Source organism: Sander lucioperca, chromosome 6 (assembly GCF_008315115.2).
Source record: "Sander lucioperca isolate FBNREF2018 chromosome 6, SLUC_FBN_1.2, whole genome shotgun sequence".
Taxonomy (NCBI): Eukaryota; Metazoa; Chordata; class Actinopteri; order Perciformes; family Percidae; genus Sander; species Sander lucioperca.
In genome coordinates, this window is record NC_050178.1 from 17,920,085 (window position 1) to 17,947,804 (window position 27,720).

The following is a 27,720-nucleotide window of genomic DNA, read 5'->3' on the forward strand; positions in this document are numbered from 1 at the left end:
AAACAATCCGCTCACAATTGTTTTGTGGTTTGTATCCTATCATGTACTGGCTTGACCTCTGTGAGTTGATTCTGAAAGCAATTACGAGATCTCGGACAACACAATGACATGAAGCAGGGATCAGTTCATAATGTTCTAAAGATTTAATGAGACACACAAGGATATATACATTTCTAACAATCGCTCCATTCATTAAGATGACGTGAGAGTAGATTGATAAGGTGTAGCCACCAGAAGAAGGGATGAGGAAAAGATTGTCACAATTTGTAACATATTCACAACAGTCAAAAAATAAAGGCAAAAGTACAATTCTAAAACTGAAACGCATGTTAAACTGGACATTGTTACTGAGTATTTGTTTTCTTAAAACAACTCCTTTTGTTTTAACTTCACAAATGCATAAGGCAGTAGTATTACTTGTTTTGCAGTGCATACAGCCATATCGAAATGTGTACAATATCAGGTGGCAGATCAGCAAACTGTCATATGAATCATTGACATCATGAATCATATGGCCGCTTGTAACAGTTTTGGAAGGCACTGACAGACAGTGACATTCTTCCACAGGGGCATCAGAAAACGTCCATGAAGACCACGATTATCCAAGAAGCCAAGAAACTACAGACAGTCATTTTCAGAATGTCCTACTCTATACTTGGTGTAGTACAGCCATACCTTAGGCTCTTCAGAGAACACTGATACACACTGAAAAGTGTTCACAGCAACACAGATGACCACATTCTGAAATATTCCAGCGCTGTGAAGCTGAAATAAAGAGCTGAAAAAGTAAAACATGAATAAAAATGTTTTTATCTATTGTTGCCTGTATAGCTCATAATACTATGTCAATAAAGCATACAGTTACGGTAATAACCTTCAGTAATATGATTACTCTTTAATACTTAATTAAACATAATTTCTGTTGACAAACCCAATTCAATTTTGAATCCTAAAAATAAAATACCCTCTTAAATGACTTTATAGCAGCACTTTTGTGGTCAATGTGAATAAAGGGAGACATCTCTGAAAAGTAGGCCTGCTTATTACACCCCCTGAGTGAGGAAGGTGAATGTCAAGGGAGGAGAACGGTGCAGCATTTAATAACTGGGACATTGTATTACCGCCCACACAGAGACCCCCATTACCTACTCACAGGTTGAATCGGCAGACTGTAATTACTCGCAATTAGCAATTTAAAGAGGCTTCGAGGATTCGGAATTGTGTCTTAATTCCATAAATTTTCCATGAACAACAAATGTACAGAAGCAGCTACTTCAAATCACTTTGAATAATGGTACAAATCACTTAGAATATTGGTACATGCTGTAATTGCATGGTGGTTCTTATGGATGGAGCTTTTTGAAAGTGAAATTTAGCTTCTGGACAAGATGAATAATCTACATTATGACTAATGTATGCTGCAGTCAACCTGGTCTGATGTTTCTTGTTTCTTGATGTATCTTCTTGTCACTGTTCTTGCACCACAAAGTTTGGTGTTGTTTTTTCCCCCGTTAGTTCATTTTTGGCTGTGATTATAGAACTCACTGTCTTTGCTGGATTTAAATTGGTTGTGCAAATTTTGTTTTGTCACCATTTTGGCACTCATTAATTTATTGTGTTTGCATTTCCCACAAACACTTTAGTAACCTGGATGTAGCTGTAGCTCCAATGTATGAGTATACTGTACACGTAGCCCTGTAATGGGGGGTTGATATTGGTTTATGCCAAGATGAAACCTCCAGTGCTGAAAAATGAAGCCAATGTGGAAGTGCCAAAAACTGCAGTTCCCTCAAATGGCCACTTGAGGCTGGCTGCAAAAGGGAGTCAATCCCCCTAGACCCCCCATGTTAAAAGGCCCAACTTTACGGCCTGATACAAAAAAAGGTTTCTCTGTAGCTAAGTTCACCCTTCATGGCGGGGGGGTAGATAGTCTCGAACTGCCAGACTGATCTCCACAGCGCCGTGGAGTAAGGTCTGGCTACACCACAGATACACGGAAGGCCAAAGCTATGAAAATAAAACAACAGTCATAATGAACTATTTTTCTTTAGTTTACATATTTAAGAAATCTGGTTATTTCTATTTAGTGAAAATAACCTGGTTACTGAAATAAATGCACTGGTTGCCTTCTGCTAATGCCAATTAAATAATTGAGTGTTTGGCCAGTGCTTTATTAAGATGCTCAAGAAAATACATTCCCCTGTACTGTAAGTATAGTTCTGGGCATGGTAAACAGTGAATCTGAATGGACTTATTCTGACCGTAGAAAGCCTGTCTTGGTTATATAATATTATTAATTGACATTAATGAAATACATATACTATGTTTACTCCATGGTAAAGGCTTTGACTCTCTCGTAATAAATGTGTACTTTTCCTGGTTTATCTAGCTAAAGCACCAAATATATGAGGTGTGCAGTTTGAAAAGTCTCTAGAGATATTTGTGTTCTGCTTCTCATTGACTTTAGACCCACAGCAGCAGCTGTTACTTGTTTACATGGAGATATTCAGATCTGACAGGCCAAGGTCAAATTGACAAGATGGTCTTAGGTGAGTTTATTTCACATCAACACAGCCAAACATCACACAACTGCGCTTTGTTCAGTATCCATCAGGAAACATTTGCATTTTCTTTCAATTCCTCGGGGGGTAAGCAGTTTTTTTGCGCTGCTTATTGATAGCAGCATTTTTGGCACATCACATGCTGTCGTGGTGCTCTGATCAAATCCCTCCTGCTCACACGTCAGTCATTTTGAAGTGGCTTTGCTCTCCTGGTGGAGATCATTAGAGATAAAGAAGGTACAAAAGCAGGCAGCAGCAACTCTGACTCCAAAATACACCCATATTTTCACCCACTTGTCTTTCTTGGGGAAAAACCTCATCTGTTCAGACATCTGGTGTTTATGCCATGTTGCCATCATGACAGTTATTCAAGCATGTCATTGTAGAGATGAACGTCAAGCTCATGTGCCAATCTTAATAGCAACTATTTGGGCTTTCTTTATCGCCGCCTTAATGTGTGGCAAACTTTGCTTTTGTGGTCTATTAGAGGTCAATTTGTGGTAATTCTCATCAGTGATTGGCCAGGGCAAAGCTGTTAGTTTCACATGAATAAACGACAGGAGGTGTTTGGGCCCTCAGGACACCAAGCAAAGTAACGCAAATAGATATTTTGGTTTTTGGGAACTGTTTTCCAATGATATCAGCTGTCATTAAAATATACTGTAAATAACCACTAATGTAAGACGACCCCGATTATTGGAACACTCCCCCCCCCTCCTTTTTAAGACTCATCTTTTCTTGGTAAAGACTTTATGAGGACTTAGTCTATATCCTTGACGTTCCACTTCCGGGATTGCTTCTGGTGCCTCAGGAAATTCCGCTTGATGCATGCACTTTCGCCGATGTCCGCTTCCTTCCGCTTTCTTTTTGTTGGAATTCTAAACTCCGGTGGATTTATGAGGACTGTGGTTAACTGCTCCTCAGACCTCTGCATGTTAAATTGAGACAGCTAGCTAGACTATCTGTCTAATCTGAGTTTTCTGTTGCACGACTATTTTACAGCGGCTCCGTGCGGTGTAATTGTGGTATGATTGGTTTAAAGAAATGGCAATAAACCAGAGCACGTTTTGTTTCCCATCCCAGAATGCTATGTGGACTAGCCAGACCCTCCTCTGCTCCGCAGCGTGTGGATGGTCTGGCAAAGCAAGACTAATGAGGACCAAATCGTGTTTACATGAAAAAAATATATTTATTTGAAATCAGTCCCTCATTTTGTTTTTCAATCACATATTCACTAACCCCTCCGGTCAATCTCACGGAAGCAGCAACTATGGGGACCACGGTGTGCATTTCTTTGAATGTTACAGTTTTTAAGATGCACTTTTTGGGCTTGCCATGTCCGTACATTACATTCTGTGACATCATATTTCTTCGCTGATTGGCAGTGTTTTGGACAACTCGGCTGTGTTTATCCCCATCATCTTAAAGTTAGCATCAAAACTGTAAACTGTAGTAAATATTGAACACTACACTGCATTTACTACCACTTCACAACATTACTGCTAATTTCTTCTCTGTTCCGATTGCTAACAGCTGTCTGCTCTGAGGCTCATCCACCGTGTTTCTCTCTCTCTCTCTCTCTCTCTCTCTCTCTCAACCAGCACGCACACACACACACACACACACACACACACACACACACACACACACACACACACACTTTGTTGAAATTCCTCTCTACTATCCACTATCAAAATAAAAGTTCAAATGCTTAAATGAAAGATTGGATGTCTATTTTCAGGGCAACATCAAAAACTACATTTTTAGAAAAATACTAATAATCTTACTTTGAGCTTCCCTGTTTTGAATGTCTTTGTACCTCTCCCTCTACCTCCTGATTGGGGAAAAAACCAAACAGATGGTTATAGCAATATTTCAATTTCTCGAGAATGATTACTTGTCATGGCAATGCTTGGGCGAGTTTTTGTGCTGTCACAAAACTGGAGCCCTTGGAACCTTTTTCTGGCACTTTTTACTTCATACGTTGGAAGGTTCCCTTTCTGATGAGACCTTCTTTTGTGGTTGAGGATGTAATTCACTCAAGGGGGTAAGCTTCTCCTCACAACCCGTAGATCCTATGGCGCAATTTTGATGCTAACAACCACTCACCCCCCGTTAGCATCCCATTGACTGCCATTCATTTTGACGTCACTTTGATAGCGAATAACTTTACATCTGAAGTGTTTAAAGACTCTATTTGTCCATTGTTTATTTCTAAAGAAACACGACTATGTATAAAAGGCTCCATTACCTTGTATCTCACGTTATGGCGCCGTAGTAGACGTTTTTGTAAAAATAGGCTAACGATTGTGTCATAACCACGCGACTTACTGTCGCATAGAGGAATTACCGTATAGTACAGGAGAAGCTCGCAGGCAGTTTTGACTTACATTAGCTGTTTAAGTTTAATTACTAATGTTAACTAGAATGTAAGTCAGCAATAATTAGCCTGTGCCTATGTTATCTCCTTACATATACCTACACTCTCCGTCTCTGCAAGATTCGGAATGATTGAGATTTCTCTTGGAACAGCTACCAGAAGACTTACAACTTTCAGACAGGTTGCTCACATCAGATTTACATCGTCTCTCTCATTTGGAGGCTGCGCAGTAACGCTCAGCGCTCACCGGAAAAGTGCTTCTAATATCCTCCGTCCAGAGCAACGGGATCTGTTGGTCCATTCTATTGGTTTGTTGAAAATGAGCATTCAGCAGAAAAAGTTAACTTAAAAAGATGAGTGCATTAAGTTGAAAAAGTAAAGACAAACTTTACACAGTGATTACAAAGACTCATTTTCTTCTGGAGACAATATGCAGAGTGTGGAGAGTTTATATAATCCACAATAGATGTTATATTCATAAAGGCTGGAACACGCGAGCTGCTTAGAGAGAGGGCAACCTGCACGCCCACACAGCCTTAAGTAGTGCTTCAGTATGTATAAGCACTGTCTCTAAAACATTTGATATTGTTATGCAAATGTAAAGTGCAATAGGCTAACATAGATTTCAGAACAACATAACCCTTTGTGCTCTCATATTTAGCTTCTTCAGCAAAACAGTCGATGGTGAAGTCAGCCGGGGAAAAACAGGGTGCTGCCAAAGGCCGGCTGTTACTGTGTGACTCATGGGAGATGCCACATTTGAACTAACAGCAGTGATAATTCATGAGTGTATCCTATGTTGAATTTTAAATCTTAAACTGTAAAGTAACTAACACAGGGTTCTGTTTGAGATTGATAAAGGTTGCTGTTAATTTGTATACAATAATTAACATTTGGAGTAAAGTATACTCTGCAGTTCTGTTTGTGTTATACGTTGTGAATCATCATGAAAACTTCATGGGTCCTGTCATGGAAAAGTTTGTAAATTTTGTTCATGAAAATGTGCGGGAACCCTGCTAATAATATCGCCACATAAATGTACTGGAGTGAAACGTCCAACATTTTCCTCTGAAATGCAGTGGAGGAGACGTATAAATAGAAATGATCACATAATGTACTTATACTAAACTGCTAGCCAGTTTATTGTAAAAGACGTACAGCCTTTCTAAACAGCGGAGTCCAAGGGCTTTAGGCAACTATGAATTTGCATCTATGAATTATCTGACCCACACAGAATAGTCAGATCTGCAACGTCTGATTTTAACCCAAACCACCATCTTTTTTTCTAAATTTAACAAAGTAGTTTTGGTGCCTAAACATAACCAAACTGCAACCTTTTCACAACTTTCACGATGTGTTTAAAACCACAACTATTACGTTCTGTGGTTTAAATATGAGGCTGAAAAACGCTCCCATGGGTCGTATTAGAGGGTAGGAATAAACAAACAAACAAAAAAAACAGCATGTATAATACTATACAAATACAATAAATACAACAAACAATAATATGACCCTAATGGTGTCTAATACACAACATGGTGTCACGCAGTGCATGAAGTGAAAACATTTCTAAAAAATTAATGTGCCAGTAGCTGGCCTTCACCCATGGACTGCTCCATTCCATTCTGCCCCGATCCTTCTGCAGTCTGACAACAGCAAACACTTCTCTCTCATCATTTCTCCTGTTAAACAGGACATTTACGTCTGGCAGCTGTTCCTGCCATCCGGGACATGCAACATTAGTCCAACATTTTGTCATCAAGGGGAAAAGGTCTGGCATGAATTAGTCTACATGTAAAAGAAAAAAACAATAACTAATGTACTCTTTATTCTAGAGATAGTGAAGGCTATTTAAATATTGGTGTTGTATTAGAAAAATAAACTTGTCAATCTAAAAATATACATTTATTTCCCTCTTCATGTTTTGTAATGGTAAGATTAATATTATCAGTTATCGTATTGGTAACAACCACAACAAACGGATAATTATTGTTTATTGTTACCCACCCTGAAATTCCATATCAGTACATCTCTAAACATTTCACATTTTTTTTAAATGGATATATATGTTTTAGGTTTTAGTTCTGTCTGTTGTGTGCTCTCTCTTTCACTCTGTTTTACACCCTGTCCCTCTTTCTGTCAAATTAAAATGTGCATTATAGCCATGTCCATATTCAGTACAGTATTACCAAAGCATGTTGTCCATGGTCTAATGTAAGTTTACCTGTTCAGAATGTCATAAAAAAGGACACCAAATTATTACAATATTGTACTCTCTTTTTCTCCCTTTGTTTTGTGCTGTATATCTCAGACTGTCTATGTCCTTATCCCTCTCCCACCATTTGTTAGCAGGATAGAACTCCACCAGCTGCTTTCCACAGTGTGGATGACACTACCTTAATACCCTTGTAGCATGCTTTGTGCTGATTCACATAGAGATGGGACTTTGTTAAACATGACAAACATGTAGGCTGATGATCAGTTCTTCCTCCTCTGACTCTGATCGCACAATTCAGGTGCTGTCATTGAGTAAGTTTTCATGCACACTAATATTCACTATTATTCAGAATATGACACTATTCCGAATTTGATACAGGTCATGTAAACAGCATATTCTGTTCGTATATTCTGAATACGGCATTTTTCTAAATATAGCATTTTCCAGTTAAGACATGAGGGATATGCCGGCTGTGGTAGAGATGTATAGCCAAAAGAAAACCCCACATTTCTGGACGGAAGGAGAAACACAGCTACTTTTATACATTATGAAAGACTTGGGTATAAACAGGTTTTCAGATATGCACAAACATCGCAAATCTGACCTTTTCAAGAAGCTGGTTGAAGGATTGATAGAGGGGGATGCTGTGTTCGCACGGTCAAAGAATTCTGCCACCGGTGGAAAACTTTGATAAATTTCCTATTTTGCACGGCTGCATGTAAACAGGAATATTCATGGAATATAAATTTTCATTAGCTATGTAAACAAGTGCAAAAGCCAGAATAGTATGTGCATTTAAATGTAGCTATTGACATATCATTGTTTGTGTTATCAGACAACTGCACCAATAAGATTCACTTTGACCAAGGATCATGTATTCTACCAAGGCAAGCAATAACGTCTGGATTTTCTGCATGGAGACCCATCCCCAAATTACCCTTCTATAATTGTGCAGTTGTCAGACAAGATGTTATACAGTATGTCTATAACACCTGGACTGACTCATCAGCTAAATTGATAGGCAAAGTGTACGATCACAGAGGGAATTGGAGGTGACAGAAAGTTGGCTTCCTAATGTTGCTCAGTTTTCCAAACTGAACAAAGACTGCTGAGTCATTATACAGCAGCAACTGCTGTGGTTTATCTCTATCTCTGTCCCTTCCACTGCCATCCATGCTCAGTCTCGCTGACGGAGGGTTAAAGGATAAAAATACATACATAACGAAAGGTGTCATGTTAAGTAATTAGCTCTCTGTGGTTCAGGAGAAGATTTTGGGATGTACCATTTTGCACCTATTGTCCACCATTCCTCCAAGAGTTCTGTTCACTGTCAAACTGCAACCTTTTCACAACTTTCACGATGTGTTTAAAACCACAACTATTACGTTCTGTGGTTTAAATATGAGGCTGAAAAACGCTCCCATGGGTCGTATTAGAGGGTAGGAATAAACAAACAAACAAAAAAAACAGCATGTATAATACTATACAAATACAATAAATACAACAAACAATAATATGACCCTAATGGTGTCTAATACACAACATGGTGTCACGCAGTGCATGAAGTGAAAACATTTCTAAAAAATTAATGTGTATAAGTATGGTTTGGAGGACTTGCGTCCAGGCCAGTAGCTGGCCTTCACCCATGGACTGCTCCATTCCATTCTGCCCCGATCCTTCTGCAGTCTGACAACAGCAAACACTTCTCTCTCATCATTTCTCCTGTTAAACAGGACATTTACGTCTGGCAGCTGTTCCTGCCATCCGGGACATGCAACATTAGTCCAACATTTTGTCATCAAGGGGAAAAGGTCTGGCATGAATTAGTCTACATGTAAAAGAAAAAAACAATAACTAATGTACTCTTTATTCTAGAGATAGTGAAGGCTATTTAAATATTGGTGTTGTATTAGAAAAATAAACTTGTCAATCTAAAAATATACATTTATTTCCCTCTTCATGTTTTGTAATGGTAAGATTAATATTATCAGTTATCGTATTGGTAACAACCACAACAAACGGATAATTATTGTTTATTGTTACCCACCCTGAAATTCCATATCAGTACATCTCTAAACATTTCACATTTTTTTTAAATGGATATATATGTTTTAGGTTTTAGTTCTGTCTGTTGTGTGCTCTCTCTTTCACTCTGTTTTACACCCTGTCCCTCTTTCTGTCAAATTAAAATGTGCATTATAGCCATGTCCATATTCAAGTACAGTATTACCAAAGCATGTTGTCCATGGTCTAATGTAAGTTTACCTGTTCAGAATGTCATAAAAAAGGACACCAAATTATTACAATATTGTACTCTCTTTTTCTCCCTTTGTTTTGTGCTGTATATCTCAGACTGTCTATGTCCTTATCCCTCTCCCACCATTTGTTAGCAGGATAGAACTCCACCAGCTGCTTTCCACAGTGTGGATGACACTACCTTAATACCCTTGTAGCATGCTTTGTGCTGATTCACATAGAGATGGGACTTTGTTAAACATGACAAACATGTAGGCTGATGATCAGTTCTTCCTCCTCTGACTCTGATCGCACAATTCAGGTGCTGTCATTGAGTAAGTTTTCATGCACACTAATATTCACTATTATTGAGAATATGACACTATTCCGAATTTGATACAGGTCATGTAAACAGCATATTCTGTTCGTATATATTTTGAATACGGCATTTTTCTAAATATAGCATTTTCCAGTTAAGACATGAGGGATATGCCGGCTGTGGTAGAGATGTATAGCCAAAAGAAAACCCCACATTTCTGGACGGAAGGAGAAACACAGCTACTTTTATACATTATGAAAGACTTGGGTATAAACAGGTTTTCAGATATGCACAAACATCGCAAATCTGACCTTTTCAAGAAGCTGGTTGAAGGATTGATAGAGGGGGATGCTGTGTTCGCACGGTCAAAGAATTCTGCCACCGGTGGAAAACTTTGATAAATTTCCTATTTTGCACGGCTGCATGTAAACAGGAATATTCATGGAATATAAATTTTCATTAGCTATGTAAACAAGTGCAAAAGCCAGAATAGTATGTGCATTTGAATGTAGCTATTGACATATCATTGTTTGTGTTATCAGACAACTGCACCAATAAGATTCACTTTGACCAAGGATCATGTATTCTACCAAGGCAAGCAATAACGTCTGGATTTTCTGCATGGAGACCCATCCCCAAATTACCCTTCTATAATTGTGCAGTTGTCAGACAAGATGTTATACAGTATGTCTATAACACCTGGACTGACTCATCAGCTAAATTGATAGGCAAAGTGTACGATCACAGAGGGAATTGGAGGTGACAGAAAGTTGGCTTCCTAATGTTGCTCAGTTTTCCAAACTGAACAAAGACTGCTGAGTCATTATACAGCAGCAACTGCTGTGGTTTATCTCTATCTCTGTCCCTTCCACTGCCATCCATGCTCAGTCTCGCTGATGGAGGGTTAAAGGATAAAAATACATACATAACGAAAGGTGTCATGTTAAGTAATTAGCTCTCTGTGGTTCAGGAGAAGATTTTGGGATGTACCATTTTGCACCTATTGTCCACCATTCCTCCAAGAGTTCTGTTCACTGTCTACTCAAGAGACAACACACCCCATACTGCCTTTACTAACATGCTGGGGCAAAGTTACACTATATGAATCAGAGATCCTACAGGAAGGAAAAAAATGCCCATGACAAGAAAAGGACTATTCAAGTCCACGAAAATAATGTATAGTGTGTAATCAGAAGAAAAGGTGAATTTCTCTGCACATTAGTAAACTTAGAAGTTAATTTATTAAGAAAATATGGTTACAGATTTACAATCTAGTAATCCACTGAAGCTAATATGAGGCTTTCATAGTAAGAGTTAGACAAATCTAGTGGGTATTTTTCGACTATTGTTTTAACCCTTGCGTTGTCCTTGGGTCAAATTTGACCCGTTTTCAAGATCTGATAAGTTTTGAATATCAGAAATATGGGTTTCTTTTAACCACATTGCTCAAAAATACACACGGATGTACGTTGTATACAACATTTAAAAAAAAAAAAAAAAAAAGATTATTTACAGTCTGTGATCCTCTGGTCTTAACTAATAGTCCAAATAATTAATAATTTCTGTTTTAAATTTGGTATAATGTCATTTAAATTAGGTTTATTGACCATGACTTTAAAGAAAAGACGTTAAGATAAGTGAAAAAAACGTTTTAAAAAACGTCAAAAGCATCCAAAAAAGGGACAAAAACGCCGGGAAAAGCACCAAAAAAAGTTAAATTTCAATTATGAAGGACAGCAAGTTCAGTCAACGGGAAGACAACACAAGGGTTAATCTCAAAATGTCCTTGTTGTGTCATTATCCCTCCAATGCAAGGCAGATAGGAAAAACGGTCCAAGAAACAAAAAAGCGGGTTCGCTGGTAGCCTAATAGTTAAGGCACATACTGATGTACAGAATAACCCCATTGTCCCCAGTCAGACCTTTGCTGCAAGTCATATCCCCCTCTCTCCCCATGTTTTACTGTCTAATTAAGGTAGAATGCCAAAAAAATAATATTTCGAAATTTCAAAATGAAGGAATTTCATAACTTTGAAAGACAGCCACTGCTCGAGCCTCAAATTCACCTGAGTTTAAGAATGTATTTTAACCCAGCACTAGGACTGTGGATGAGTATGGACAGGAGGAACAATCACAGAGACCAAAAACGCTTGCCATGTACAAGATATCCTGTATGTACATAGGGGGAATCTCTGTAAATTAGATTGTGGTCTAGACTTACTCTATCTGTAAAGTGTCCTGAGATAACTTGTTATGATTGACTCTATAAATAAAATTGAATTGAATTTAACTGAATATGGGTATGTGACACCCATCTCCTATTATTTGTGCGATCCTCCCGCTAATGGATATGCAGTGAGGAGACAGATGCACCTAGCAAACACTTATACCAATGACATGCACACTGCACCTCCAGCCTGGTGCTTCTGATAAATACACTTCATGTGTTTGGAGCAGAATGCCATCTGTGCCTGAAAAACAGCTGCAAAAGCCTCAGGAAATCTTGCCTGAGTTCTTTGACTAAATAAAAAGTTCAGTAATTGAAATGCACTGCTTCATGGTGTTTTTCAACATAAATATGTGTCCCTGGTGTGTCTAGAGACACCCACAGTATGAGAAAAGCCCATTGTTTCTTTTTATCTCTTTATCTATCGGAAAACATTTCTTTATAAATATATCAAAAAGGTTAGATGTGCAGCTCCATGTGACGTAGGTTAAGATCAGGGTTTAAGATTAAAATAAGTACAAAATTAAGGTTAGAAAAACATGTGTCCTTGGCAGTGGCCAGGGTTCGAATCCGATCCACGGCCCTTTGCTGCATGTTGTCCCTCCTCCCTCTCCCCTTTCCTGTCTTCAAGCTATCCTCGATTAAAGGCCATAAAAAGCCCAAAAACAATCTTAAAAAAACAACAACAGCAAAAACATGTTGGTTTGGGTTAAAGGGGCGCTATGCAGTTTTGGCAATTTCGCTTTTTGCTCGCAGGTTTCTCTATAGAGCTCCCCCTACAACTTCGGAATAGATATTTGGCAACACTGTCATAAAAACTTGTTGGCGACTCTCCCCCCTCCCATCTTCTCCCTCTGGTCATGTGCATTTGTTTTCAAAGAAGCCGGCGAACGCACGGTCCCATGTCCATTGAGGTTTTTCTCGAAATATTACCCTTCTCTCCCACGTCCGTAACATTATTCTTTTTTCCTACAATGGCCTTAGAACGCTGTCAGAGCAGAAGCAACTTGCGTTTGACAACATCAAGCTGACAAGAAAATCTGTGGCAGATAAAGTTTCTGATCAAAGATACTTACAAGTGCAACAGCAAGAACGCCAGGTCAGCATCGGATTTGCAGGCTTCTGTTTGTCTCAGTTCTCGCCATTCTGAAAACGCAGGTCTGATGTTTACTCATGTCTGACTCCTCACTCGGTCAGTCTGCCGTTTCCTCTTTCTCTGTTCCTCCGACAATGCTTTCCTAGCTTCCTGCTTCTTTTTTGCCAGCTCAGTGTATGTGTGCAGTGCCGTGAAGCGGCCCAAAGTTGCAGTGGTGGTTTTTCTGCTAACAGGCGCTAGGGGGAAGCAAGACATCCACCATTCAACCCGAAAAAAGTCATATAACCATTCCAGTGACTCCGAAGCTGTTCAGTTAAGGTAAGTTAAGCTAAAAAAACTGCATAGTTCCCCTTTAAAATGAGGACTTTGTTAGGGTTAGGGGACCTTTGTTGCAATGGTTACAAAAATGTTGGTTACAAACCGTGTTAAAGTTAAGGATCCATCATTCTCATGGTAGTATCCTTGACGTTCCACTTCTGAGATTGCGCCGTTGCCGACGGAAATTCCGCCGGCTTTCACTCTTTTAGGCCGGATATCCGTTGCCTTGGGCTTCCTTTGTGTTGGCATTTTAAACTTTATGGTTAACCTTTTCTCAGATCTCTGCAGGGTAAATCCAGACAGCTAGCTAGACTATCTGTCCAATCTGACTTTACTGTTGCACGACTAAAACAACTTTTGAACGTACACATGTTCCACCAAAACAAGTTCTTTCCCGAGGCTATTTTGCAGAGGCGCCGTTGCTCCTTACGGCACTTAGCACCGCCCAAGACGATTGTGATTGGGAATTGCCAATTAACCAGAAAACGTTTTTCTCCCATCCCGGAATGCTGTATGGACTCGCCAGACCCTATCCGCAGCACTGCGGTGGAGGAAGGTCTGGCAAAGCGAGACTACCATCATGGTTACAAGAAACCAACGTTGACTGCCAGTATGAAACGGAAAACGAACAGTGGTCTCTTTTGGGATAGGATTGTTGACCCCGCCATTCACCCTGACCACCTCCCTCTGCAGATCGTGGCTCTCTAATAGCGTCACAGTACTTCTCTCTCTCCTGATAATAATAACAATAATAATAGCTTGGATTTTTATAGTGCCTTTCAAGGGACCCAAGGACGATTTACAGGAAGGCAGAACAAGTAATAAACAAACATGGCAAAGAAAACATGAAAAAATGGATTTAACAGAGTCTGTGGGCTGTGATAGGTGAAGGTGAGGTTGTTGGGAATTGGTAGGGGTACAGATTCAATTATTGGCATATTATCAAAGATTATCAATATTAATAAAGTTATGAATATATGTATTAATAACTTTACCAAATTGACAATCAAAACGGGGCACCATCCTGGAATCAGGGACCAATACCTGAGCTGTGAAACTCTGTCTCATAGGTGGTGTTCCCTTTAAAGTACTGATCTTAATTAATTTGATTAATTTATCTGGTATCTTTGAAAGGAACAAAGAAGGGTGAAATTCGAGCACTGACCTGTTTAACCAGCTATTATTACCACAAATAAATAATCACGAACAACTGCTATTTAAAGTGTAAAAGAATTAATTTACTTCCAAATTATTAATTGTCAGTCAATAGTTCTTCATGTGTGTGTGTGTGTGTGTGTGTGTGTGTGTGTGTGTGTGTGTGTGAGAGAGAGAGAGAGTGTGAGTGTGACTGTGAGGAAGAAGGGAGGGGGGGTGACGAGACCGCGAGGGTAGCTTAACCACGCGATATCAAGAGGGGGACCGCGAGATCCAAGATGGCGGATAGTGGAGCTGGGTTGCAGCACCACGTAGCTCTGGGCTAGCCGTTAGCTGTTCAAAATACGTGTTACAGACAAAAGAACAGACAAAAGAGCACACAACAGAGCGCAGTTGTGAAGCTGTGTTACGCTCTCACGTGACTATGTCGGCTGGCGAGGCTAGCTGTTAAAAATGGCGCGCGTGTGTAAATGTATGTGTAGGTTAGTGTGGAAGAGAAAAAGCACACTTTAGAGAAAGGTAAAGCACTTGGAGTCTTGATTCTCGAGGTTCTGATAATAAACACTGCTCTTGTTCAGTACAGTAACTAACTTCTCCATGGCGGGAGATAGCAATTGTAGCATTCACAGTTTAACTCAGCTACATTATTCAACACAACATCAACCAACGCACCGTGATCAGAGGTGCTTTCACAGAAAAACATGGACTCGGTGGTCCAATCATCAGATTAATAATCACATTGTGCATCAGTAGCACTTATTAATCAAACGCGTTAATGGCAAACAATGGCAACACTAGCCTTCACTCATTAATAAAACACACCCTGTTCTACATCTGCCCAGAACAATAAAGCCTTATGGTGTGTTATCGTTCGTTAGTCCATAGATCTCTACGATAACAGAACAATCTCCGGACGCTTGTCAGGAATTCACGGAAAAGCTTGTCCCTTCCTAGGGCAGCAGGGAACAAGTCTCAGTCGACTTTGAGAATAAAAGCGGTTTCCTTGTTGTCCAATTTTCTTCTAGAGAAACGTCGTTCTCTCTTCTGCAGGCATGAAAAGATGGGGCGCGTGTTCACTTTTCCGGCAAATTTAGCTATTTACAGCAAAAGCTTGCCGAAGCCACCGGGGTAAGACGGGGCGGGGAGAGTGAGGTGAAGTTTTATATTCCACCCACCGGACATGGATTCACGCTGCGTTTGGGTTCCACTTAGCCAATGGGAATTCCGAGTTCTTTAGAAGGTGTGAACTACAACGTCTGTAGTTTTTAGACCTCCACAGTTTGAAACTCCCTCCCCTCGTTGAGTTTTCATAGAGGTGGGAACTTTCAGGCTGCTACAGTTACAGACAAGCCTTTCTCTTTGTTTGAAAAAGCCAAGTTTCTTTGTCTCAGAAAGCAGTCGGGTGAGGCAGCTGAGTTCTGCATTTTACGGAACGGCACAGGAGGTGGAACCCAAAAGCAGACGAAAAACACAATAATCAAGATTAAGTGTTTAATGAGTGAAATATATACAATAATTGTGCTGGTGGCAAAAAGGAGGGTTGTGTTGAGGGAATCCAGTGGTGAGTGGTGGGTGCAGTGCGCTCTCCAGAGCGTACCCAGTGAAGTGGTGGCGTTGACCATGTGCTAAGGCCTCCTCCAGAGTCCAACAAACAATTGAGTTTGAGTCCAATCATTACAGAGAGAGAGAGGAGCAGGCGGGATGAGCAAGCAGGCAGGCAGGCAGGAGTACGAGCAAGCAAGGCAGGCTGCAACAAGAGATAAACAGAAAATATTTTAGCTACACAAGCTAAAACACCAGGTAAACAGATAACACAGGGAGCCAGGAGTGCAACTATACCACACTGGTAGACGGTACGATCTGGCGACGAGTGGATCACAGAGCCAGCCTTAAATACTGCAGGAGGGTGATTAGGGAATGAGCTTCACCTGGAGCCACCTGCCAGCTAAGCCACGCCCACAGCTCAGTCATCGGCACAGGAGGAAGGAACATGAGGGAAAACAAACAAAAAACCACACAGAACAAAAAGAAGCACGGGCTGCCATGATGACATCATGACACTGCACATAGATATGGATGAGGGGATCTCTAACAGTCTGTGAGGGATGGCCGGACTCTGTTTTTAAGGGCCCTGACACACCAACCCGATTATTGGCCGTCGGACAGTCTGGCGAGGTCAGTGACTCGAGTCTGTTCGGTGTGTTCCGTGCCGTCGTCCGTCGGAGGAGCTGTCGGCCTTTATTTTGGCCAACCCGACATGCTCACGAAGACAGGGCAGTCGGGACTCACCCGGAAATGGCGAGCGGATGAGCCTCTCAAAATCTGACGAAAATCTTTTAAACTGACCTTTGTCGATCTGAAATGAAGACAGTTTCAGCAACTGTATGGCCTATTTCTCACTTAAAATGTTTTCAGAAACAAGTTTCGGTGAACTATTTTAGTACAATATGAGATCGTATTCTGAACAAGCCGCCATGACAGTCTGGCTGTGAATTTCCGGAGAAAAAAGACCCACGTGACGCGTTCGTCCTATCAACTGCCGGTTTTCATTTTCTGTGAAACAATACAGAGAAGCGCTGCCTGCTGCTATGGAGACATATTATGTTTCGCACATGCGCAGAGCGTACGCTCAAGTCGGCGTCACCTCAGTGTGTTTTGAGGCATTTTTTTGGACCTCGGGGACCCGACTGATCAGTCCGACTGCCTTTTCTGCCAACGGTCGGCTGTCTGGTTGGTGTGTAACAGCTCTAAGATGGTTAAAGCCAGATTTGGTGATGGATTTTATTTGTGACTGGAATGAGAGGAGGGGGGTAGAGAACGAGGCCCAGGTTGCAGAATTCCAGAAATGGGCAAATGGAGCAGACATCCACATCAAGAAGAAGATATCCAACCTTCCGGTGCGGCACCGTTTTTATGTCGTGCGGGCAGTTGACAAGAGACCGATGGAGGAGCTGGTGGATGGTTTTGTGCTGAGGTACAGCTGGGTGTTGTCGGCATAAAAGTGGAAGCTTGACCCCTAAATTCCAATGGGCACGTTTGTGCTGCGTTCGGAGCAATCACAGCCACTCGCGACAATGCTTGTGATTTCACTATTATGTCATGACGCATGTGGGATACGCACTCAGAAGGTGCTCTCTGCTCTACTAAAATACGTGTCTTTTTTTGACGAAGCCGCAGGGTGTTGCAATGGGTCAGGTCAGAAGTGGAACGCCTGGAGAATCCGGTCAAATTTCAAAATAAACACCCTGTGGAGAGCCCTGATTCTATAACACATCAGTGCACTAATGTTTGATCCATGTTCTTAACTGGACTAAATGAAAAAAACCATTTAACTATGAGTAAGTAAGACTACTTACTTTTATGGTAGAAACATGGTAGAATATCCAGGAAAATGATGGTTTTGAAACCTCTTGTGGTGTGGTATGACACATGGCAGAGGAGGAAACAAAACCACAGCCGGTAAGACGTGGTGGCGAATGATCTAGCTAAGACACATAATTACTACCAAAAGTTACTGCTAGAGGGCTTTTTGCTTTTTATCTTGGGAGGACAGTCTCCTTAGAGCCTTACCAGTAAAGGAGCTAAAATGTAAAAATTGTCCTAACAGCTACACTACAGAACAGGTCATGTAATAATTTTCATAAAGGATTGCATTTAATGCGGATAATTAAAAATGTAATTCTTATGTTGGTTCTTAAAGTCAAAGGATCACACAGCACATAAGGATTCATCCTCTGGGGATCATGATATCCATTGCTACTTTCATGCAAACAGCCATTCGTTTCAGAGCTATCATCATCACATCAGTATAAGTCAAGGGGACATTCTGTCATGGTGGTGGCTCTAGGGGAAGGATCAGGTGCTCACCAAAATCATTAGCAGTTCTTTTCTGAAAAAAATGTGTTAGGTTAGGTATCTCCATCACTTTTATTGTCCAATATTTCACACAAATGTAAATGTGAATGTAAGGGTGGCTTGTGAAGTTAACATTAAACATAAAACAAGATTAGTTTAAACAAAGTAAAAATAGTCTTTTAGGAAACAGTTCTTAACAGTAATAAGCTAAAAATCAAAGTTTAGCCTTCATACAATACCTTTCTCTGGTCAATTTACTGCTACTTTAAAGGAAATGCAAATGTAAGAAGTTATTTTTATTGGCAGCCGCTGTCTTTGGGAGTCATGAAAACACCTGTCAACTTTTAAAATGTTCTCACTCTGTGTGTGCTGTGTCCTTCTGTAACTCATTAAAGCAGTCAGTCAGTTATGTTTAGGGAGATGACAATTTTATCATTAATTTGCAGCATTTTTCACCTTCAGAAAATGTATCTACAAAGCTCACTGAGACTTCAAAGTAATGAGAAGCGATCCTTACATCAATGCAGGCAGGAGAACAGTGTGCTGCTTAATATAGATTCTGCATTAAGTAGAAGGTGATCAGATGATAACAGAAACAGTTAGAGAAAGATGGATTCTAGGAGAGACATATGACGTAACTGGATACCATACTTTGAGAATGTATACAGTAAATTCCAAAGAAAAGACATACAATATCCAAGATTTTTCAAATGATATATTCATATACTACTGTTGGGAATTGGTAAAGGTACAGATTCAATTATTATTATTATTATTATTATTATTATTATTATTATTATATTATTATTATACACTTGGGATCTTGAGTTTCGATAATAACCAATCCTCTCGTTCACTCAGGACTCCAACCTAACTTGTCGTTATGGCAGGGCCCTGAGAAGTTGGCTAACGAGGGGAAATGGTTATTACTCAACCTCGGGTGGGCCAACAGCTGATTTCTGGCGGCACAGTGCTGTCTCGTTACGTCGCGGTGCTGTGGTTCGACTGACGCATGGAAGGTTTATTATCTCGCTGGTACAGTAACTAAACTTTTCTGCAGCGGGAGAATGGCAGTGTAGCAATTACAGTTTCAAACAAGCTACAGTATCAAACACAACATCAACAGGTACCGTGAGCCAGTACTTTCACAGCGATAAATTGGGAATCGGTGGTCCCAATCAGATTAATAGTCAGACGTGCAACAGTAGCACTTATTAATCCATCACATTCAATGTCGTAACAAGTTGCAGCAATAGCGGTTACGTGACATTAATAACACACCTATATCTCTCTGCCCAGAAACTTAATACTCTTACTGTGCATATTCTTGTTCGTTTTGGTCCATAGATCCTCCACGGTAAACAGACCGAATCCATCTCACTCGTCAGTGATTCACGGAAAACTTGTTTCCCTCCAAAAGCAATTTAGTCGACTTTGAAGAAAAGCGGTGTCTGATTTCTTATTTCTGCAGGGGTGAAACACTGATGCGTGTTCCACAGGATCGAGGGTGTTTCCAGAACACCGAAACTAGTCCACTTGTCCGGAAAATTAAACTATTTAGTTAAAGTACAAACGTTTGCAGGCATCCTGTAGCAACTGGCGTTGCAGTGAATGACAATGAGAAAATGGGTGACAGAGACTTTTATACTTCAGGTCACCTGTTCGGAGCCCCCTGCTGCGTTCAGGGGCTCCAGCCAATCGGACATCAGTGTTTTTAGACCTCTGCCCATTTTGAAACATCTTTCCTCGTGGAGGTGTGACGCTCAGTTTTTAAAGTTGCGATGGAGGCCGCATGTCTTTGTTTAAGGAGGCCACGTGTTGGCCACATGATTTCCTTTGTTTAAGATCAGTTTAATCCCACTTCTCCGGTCCCAACACTACAAAACAGTCCAACAAAAATGTACATTAATGTTACAGTAGGCTATATGCCGCATGATAGCAACATATTTAAATGGTAAATGGACTGCATTTATATGGAGCTTTTCTAGTCTGTGACCACTCAAAGAGCTCTACACCAGGGTTATTGTAGTAAACCAAAACTAAAATAAGCAGTGAGAAAAAGTTTTAGTAAACGAAAACTAAAACCTTCAAGAAAAACTAAAGCTAAACTGAAACCATATTGGCAGGTGCAAAAGCTAATTAAAATAAAATAAAAATGAACGCAAATCATTTCAGCTTTAGTTTTTTACAGAAATTGAATGGACTTGACAGCTGTGCTGCAGTTGCTTCATATGAGATATGTAGCTACAAACGTCTGTGATATAAAACTAGATCATCTAAGGGATGATAAATAATGCTCCAAAGTTAGGCTAAATTTTGGCGAGGGAAAAACTGCCATGGCCATTTTCACAGATGTATGGCTTTAGGTATACCGTCTCTGCATCACACCCTCTGCACTATAGAAAGCACTTTTTTTCTGTCTCCATGTGCTTTGAGCTTCAATTCTTAACAATATTAATATTTGTAGTAATGCAGCAGGTTAAAGGACTCTTTGTACAATTTAAAGCATAGGTTTTCTGAGAATCTCTTTCATATCCAAGCAAAATTGGGATTGTAACTGAAATATCCCTTATCAAATAAATTTTAAATCGAATCAAATTTAATTGGGACCTTTTGAATCTGAATCGATTCAGGAAATCAGTGGTGATACCCTGCCCTAATTGTCCTCCAGCTAAAACAAAGCGTTTTACTTCCAAATGCAAGGTTTTCACCAGCCACTGAGATGTTATAATTTCACAAAATGCACAGGACCGTGTTGATATTCCTGTGACTAATACAGTATCATAAAGCAGGACCAGGACGATCAAATTCCTCAGGTCTAGTTTGATGGATAGACTGGGGTCTTAACCCAGTCTGGTCTCATTCAGGATTCCTGCATACAGGGCCTTCACCATTTGGGCCTATGGAGAATATTGACTCTGGGCTACAGTACCTATAGGGCTTGTTATCTGTTCTGTGGATGTGGATGGCACCGAGGTCAGGACGACCTCTCGGTCACCCTTTGGGGTCACTGTTTAATGAAAGCGTGTCCTGTCTGATGCATAGGGTTGCGGCCTGTGTGCCGTCCAACACCCAGTCGCCACAGGAGAAAATGGGGTTGCCAGAGGTTAATCAAGTGCAATTTCTTTCTCTCTCTCCTGCCTGCTATTTCTTCCTCCATGTTGAGTAGTCTGTTCTGAAAAAGCTGTAGACTCGGTTGCTCCAAATGTGTCTAGAATCCAGTGCTTCAAAAGCTTTGTAGTTCACTCTGCATGTACAGTTTCAGCCTGATCTAGGAAGGTCCTGTTTACAGAAGAAGGCACAGTAAATATAAATAGAACAGAGGGTTCCATTAGTCTGGATTTACCTAAATAATTACTCTCACAGGTAACACAATACAATAATAATGGGTTTAGCTGTTAGGATGAATCCTGGAAGACATTTGAGCTGACATTGGGCAGAAAATAACATCTGCAAACAAGATTACAATTTCCCCCTGACATTAGCATGACATTAGGAAAAACACTGTTGAAACCAGAGCATTCAGAACAGTGTGAAATTGGAGGTTTTGACTTAAAGAGATTTCTTTCAAATACGTTTACATCATTATTTGAAGCATGAACATCCAACATTGTAACATTGATTTGAATGGCTTATTAAAGCACTCACAGCAGTGCCTTTTTAGTGTACTTTTAGTGTATAGTTTAAAGTGCCTAAGAATTTTTTTTAAGTCTATTGTTGTGCAGTCTAATTGCTGTAGGCACAAAATACTTGCTGTACCTTGTAGTCCTAATTTTCCTTTGCAGGAGCCTGCCACTTGACCTGTTGCTTCTTAAGAAAGAAAGTCTTTTTTTTAAACTAAGGTCATTGTATAATTGAGCTACAGATACAGATGATCTTACTGGCTGTTTTGACTATTCATTGCAGTTTCTTATGATGGTGTCAAACATATTACCCAGCCCATTTTACAAAGTGTATTCAATTGTCTTGTTGAAGTCTTAAAGAGTTCTTAAAAAGCATTACATTTAATTTCAAGTGTGCAGATACCCTGCCCTGTATATCCCCGAGGTGAAGACACAATTAGAAAAGCTTCACCCTGTGGAATGCCTTGGAAAATGGTCAACAGGGAAGTTACATACAGTTGTGTTCAGAATAATAGCAGTGTGTTTAAAAAAGTGAATAATGCTCAAAATCCTTAGAATAGCTTTTAATTCCATAATATCAATGCATTGGGAACACTGCACATTCAATTCCAAATCAAAACATGACCAAAATGTATCAAGTTTTTGTTATACCTTTACAGAAAGTGAAGAAAAAGGAATATTAGGCTGTTCAAAAAAATAGCAGTATTTGCATTTTTCTTTACAAACTCAAACATTTACTGTATAAATAGAAAAATGTCTCAAGGGTTTGCTTTACTTTGAATCACTGCACTAATATTTGTTGCATAACCATTATTTCTGAGAACTGCTTCACATCTGTGTTGCATGGAGTCGACCAACTTCTGGCACCTGTGAACAGGTATTCCAGCCCAGGATGATTGAACTACATTCCACAGCTCCTCTGCATTACTGGGTTTTGCCTCAGTTTTCCTAGTTTTCTATGGGATTGAGGTCTGGGGATTGGGCTGGCCACTCCATAACATCAATCTTGTTCATCTGGAACCAAGACTTTGCTCGCCTACTGGTGTGTTTTGGGTCATTGTCTTGTTGAAAGACCCATTTCAAAGGCATTTCCTCTTCAGCATAAGGCAACATGACCTGTTCAAGTATTTTGATGTATTGAAACTGATCCATGATCCCTGGTATGCGATAAATAGGCCCAACACCACAGTATGAGAAACATCCCCATAACATGATTTTTGCACCACCATGCTTTACTGTCTTCACAGTGTACTGTGGCTTGAATTCAGTGCACGGGGGTCGTCGGACAAACTGTCTGCGGCCCCTAGACCCAAAAAGAACAATTTTGCTCTTATCAGTCCACAGAATGTTGCGCCATTTCTCCTTTGGCCAGTCAATGTGTCCTTTGGCAAATTTCAACCTATTCAGTACATGTCTTTTTTTCAGCAATGAGACTTTGCGGGGGCTTCTAGCTTTGCTTCACATTGCCTTCTTCTGATCGTAACAGTACTCACAGGTAATATTAAGTCTTCTTTGATTTTCCTGGAGCTGATCATTGGTTGAGCCTTTGCCATTTTGGCTATTCTTCGATCCATTCGAATGGTAGTTGACCGTTTTTTCCCACGTCGTTCAGGCTTTGGATGTCATTTCAAGGCATTTCAAATCATTTTGTGCACTTCTTTATATGTTTTCCCTCTCCAGTCAACTTTTAAATCAAAGTCCGCTGTTCCTCAGAGCAATGTCTGGAATGACCCATTTTGCTGAGTATTTCAGTGTGAAATGCACTATAACCAGCATGCACAACATTTGCTTCCTTCCTTCCTTAAATATGGGCCATAATTGACACCTGTTTCTTCACAGAATCAATCACCTCACTAATTGAACACAACACTACTATTATTTTGAACATGCCCCTTTCAATTACATATTCAATTACACAGAATGAGCAGCATGCATGTCATGACTGTTGGGTCTGTTGGTTTTCTATGACTCTACAACACTTACTAGTAAATTATTTGCCATGTAGAAATATCGCTTCTACCAAAAAATTTGATTCATGAGGTTAGTGATGTTGGACTGCTATTATTTTGAACACAGCTGTACATGCACATTGTACCAAACATGCTGAAAATAACAAAAAACATGGTTATACATTTCATAACAACCAAATGTAATAGCATAATCAGGCAGAAGTAGTTAACTCAGAACTGTGTACAGTAGTCCATATATTGTAGGATGAAAAACAATCTGTTTAAACCATAGCATGCAGAATGCTTTAAAGACTGAGCTGAGTTGAGCCAAGAATGCCATATATTATCATCCCCCTTGAAAAACTAAACCAGAGACACTTTATCAAGTTTCCTGCTAATTAGATTCATGGAAATATGTCAGCCTGATTGGTGTTGGACATTGCCACCCAAGAATAAAAGATTGTTCAGTCCCAGCTGCCATCTTAGTCTTAGGGGCTCTGGGAGAAGCATGAGGTATCCTGATCTTAATGCATATCTTTGGCTAAAAATACACACAGACACACTTTCTGGGTGAACAACTGCCTGCACTTTAGGACAAGTCAAATTGATAACAATATATTCACTCACTTTATTTAGCTTCCTGAATTCCCTGCACTCTTTCTGAAGCCGTCTAGAAATTCAGATCTGGGGTTGCATCTGCCTGTTTGTTCTGAGTTAGAGAGAACTTAACCAAGCTAATCAGACTCTTTCATGGCAGAACAGAGGTTGGAACAAACGTCTGTTTTTTCTCTCTACGATGTCTGTGGCATTTCGCTGCTGGTGGGATGGAAAATCCGATGGGCTCCAGAGTGCATAGGATACCCGGGGGTGGGATGAAAGTTGTGTTCAATCTGAAAGCTCTGTGGTGATCTCTGATGAAAAGTAACTGGGATCAATCACATGTGTTAAAGGCTACTGCTTTACTGATAAAAAAAATAGACAAACTGAGAGAAATATATATATATATACACACACACACACACACACACAAAGAGAACTAAAGTGAGAGAGCCGAGCCGCTGCGTCTGCAAATGCCACCATCTTGAAATTGTTTCCAAAATTCGAATACTATTACTTTTGTACATCATTGGGGGCTAAGCAACGAAGCTGCGATGCACCATTAGTGATTCTACCTTTTCTTGTTATTACACATCTTTCCTCTGCCATGGGAGTCTATGGCAGCCCATAGAACCATACAGTAAAAAGTTGTGAAATTTGGCACATTGATTCAGGACAGTGCCATAATTCATTTCACCAAGATTTAGGTCTGCACCACAGGCAGTCTAGCACCACCAATGGGTCAAAGTTGGCGTTGCATCCATGCGATTAACTTTTGAACTGTATGCCCGATTTTGAACATCAAGATATAGTTGGAATCCTTGGATGACGCTGAACTCAACGCACCCCATGCTGTTAATATCCGCCATGTTGGACCTTCCGCCATATTGGATTTGATCAAAAATACAAAAAAGTTTTCAAAGGTCACAAAATTGGTCCGATTTTCACAAAACTTGGCACAGATGATCGTCAGGCCATGCCTCACAAAAGTTATTTCATTGCATATTGATATTCAAAAGCGTTTGCCCGTCACAGCAAATCGAAATCGACGGTGAAGCCGCCAAACAGGAAGTGAACTCATATCTCGGCAAGTCACCAACACCAATCTTATTACATAGGTAGGGCCCAATTAGGAAGAGGCTCAAGACATTTGGTGACCTTAGACCTATAGGGGGCGCTGTAATTAGCAAAATTACGTTTTGGCCTATAACGTTTGATGTGTTTGGAATTAAAACTTACTAGCAGTGTCTCTTAATAATGTGGGAGGTCATAAGGCTGACACATGCCAACTTGTGACGTCAAAGTAATTGATTCGGCTGCCATATTGGATTTCATCAAAAACACTAAAAAGTTTTCACAGGTCACAAACTTTCTCCTATTTTCACAAAACTTGGAAGAGATGATCTGCAGACCAAGCCGCACAAAAGTTATTCCATTGCGTATTGATATTCGAAAGCGTTTGTCCGTCACAGCCAATCGAAATTGATGGCGAAGCCACTAAACCTGAAGTGAACTCATATCATATTGCTCATAAATGCTAAAAATGCTTTTACATATAGAAACCAAACTTAGTATATGAACTTAGGACCCCATTCTGAGGACACACAATACATTTGGTGACCTACAACCAGTAGGGGGGTGCTAGAGTTACAGGAAGTGAGCTCATATCTCAGCAACGTTTTGATGTATGAAGTCCAAACTTGGTACAGGGACATGGTAGCTGATTGTGAGGACGTGCAAGGAAAGTGGTGTCATTTGGCCTCTAGGGGCGCTGTAATAAAGAACGTGAGCTCATATCTCAGCAACACTTTGATGTACTACAGCTAAACTTGGTACAGGGACGTGTAATTTGGCCTCTAGGGGCACTGTAACAAAGTAAATGAGCTGATATCTCAGCCATTCTTTATCCAATTGCCATCAACGTTGCTGTGAGTGCTTACTCAAGCCATGGCAACGCAATTCCTGCTAGTGTACTGCTTGGCCCCCTCATTGCTGCTTGTAGCTATATTTATTTGTAGTGTTTTCCACCCCTCATCCGTCCACATGTAACGTTGCATGCTAACACACTCTGTATCCCTTCAGAACAAAGGCTTTCTTCTTTAATGGGCACTGTAGCACACTTCTAACAAATGTGGTTGCAAGCATAAAACCGTATATGTTTACGGTTTACAACAGGGGTCTTCAACGTTTTTTAAGCTAATAACCCCTTAACTGAAAGAGAGATGGAGCAGGGACCCCATACTACATATATTGTATAAAATGAAGTTGCATATTAAACTGGGCCTACAATAACATGTAGGGCGGCCTAAAGCCTTTATACATACCATTTTTGCATAGAATACTAAGCTATTAAAATAGCCTTATAATTGTTGCCATGATTTTTTAAATCATGTTTTCATTTTAAAACATACATGTGGCACAGTAAATCTTTAGGATTAACTGTATCTTTGGATGGCTACCTTAGTGACTATACCTTACCTATAGGCCAGTAATCCTATCTTCAGTGGGGATTTATATTTGCTAATAATATGTTGGATTCATTGAAAAAATCATCAATAATTTGGAGGCCCCCCTGCATTGACTCTGAGGACACCCTAAGGGTCCTGGACCCCTGTTGATGATCCCTGGTTTACAGAGTTTATGCATATATACTAAGCTAACATTATGTGACAGAGGAATATACTGTAAATAACAGTATTTACTTTATGTAACATCAGGGAAACCGGTAATCTTGGTTGCTGATGGTACTAATTTCTCCCTGATTTCTGATCAGATTACCGCTGGAACATGTGTGGTTGTGAAGCTTTTGGTTTGGAAGCGGTTATTGTGGTGAAAAATAATGGTAGAACTGCTGATAAACTCAGTAACAGTGACTAGGTTTACATGCACATAATATTCCGGTTTTTGCCCTTATTCTGAAAAAGAAAATATTGCGACTAAGCTGTTTACATGGCTAAAGAAAGTGAAAATTCCACTAATATTCCAGTTTACATGTAGCCATGCAAAACACGATGTATTCAAAGTAGTGTTGTTTTTGGCGGCCTGTTTTAATTTTAGTTTTAGTCTAGTCTTTGTGTCAAGCTGTCATTTTAGTTTTTATTAGTTTTGGTCACGTTCATACTCTTTTTAGTCTAGTCAAGTTTCAGTCAACTAAAAGTCTGAGCATTTAGTCTTATTTTAGTCAGAAT

At 40.0% G+C, this 27,720-nt stretch overlaps 1 protein-coding gene and 1 long non-coding RNA gene across 3 annotated transcripts in view; both read left to right on the forward strand.

The window, feature by feature from the left end:
• The window catches only part of fhit (fragile histidine triad diadenosine triphosphatase), a 439,268-nt gene that overhangs the window by 388,722 nt on the left and 22,826 nt on the right, over positions 1 to 27,720 (forward strand). The gene's annotated exons all lie outside the window — the stretch shown is intronic.
• LOC116034536 lies at positions 20,653 to 27,606 on the forward strand. Its single transcript, XR_004101132.2, has 3 exons — positions 20,653 to 20,736; positions 21,216 to 21,219; positions 27,596 to 27,606. It is a non-coding gene; the product is annotated as an uncharacterized LOC116034536 (long non-coding RNA).